Source organism: Varanus komodoensis, unplaced genomic scaffold (assembly GCF_004798865.1).
Source record: "Varanus komodoensis strain SLA01 unplaced genomic scaffold, ASM479886v1 scaffold1, whole genome shotgun sequence".
Lineage (NCBI taxonomy): Eukaryota > Metazoa > Chordata > Lepidosauria > Squamata > Varanidae > Varanus > Varanus komodoensis.
In genome coordinates this window covers 38,358,445-38,359,093 of record NW_025335268.1, presented here as the reverse complement: position 1 = coordinate 38,359,093, position 649 = coordinate 38,358,445, and positions in this window count along the sequence as shown.

The window sequence follows — 649 nt, the reverse complement described above, 5'->3', positions numbered from 1 at the left end:
AAGTTGAAGAAAGTAGGGAAAAGCACTAGGCCACTCAGGTATGACCTAAATCATATCCCTGATGAATATACAGTAGAGGTGACAAACAGATTTAAGGAATTAGATCTGATAGAGTGCCTGAAGAACTATGGACGGAGGTTCGCAACATTGTACAAGAGGCAGCAACTAAAGACATCCCAAAGAAAAAGAAATGCAAGAAAGCAAAATGGCTGTCTGAGGAAGCTTTACAAATAGTGGAGAAAAGAAGGGAAGCGAAAGGCAAGGGAGAAAGAGGAAGATACACCCACCTGAATGCAGAATTCCAGAGAATAGCTAGAAGAGATAAGAATGCCATTTTAAATGAACAGTGCAAAGAAATAGAAGAAAACAATAGAATAGGGAGGACCAGAGATCTCTTCAAGAAAATTGGAGCTATGAAGTGAACATTTCATGCAAAGATGGTCATGATAAAGGACCAAAATGGCAGGGACCTAACAGAGGCAGAAGAGATTAAGAAGAGGTGGCAAGATTACACAGAGGAACTATACAAGAAAGAGCTTAACATCCCTGATAACCACGATGGGGTGGTCACTGACCTTGAGCCAGACATCCTGGAATGTGAAGTCAAATGGGCCTTAGGAAGTCTGAGCAACAACAAAGCTAGTGGATG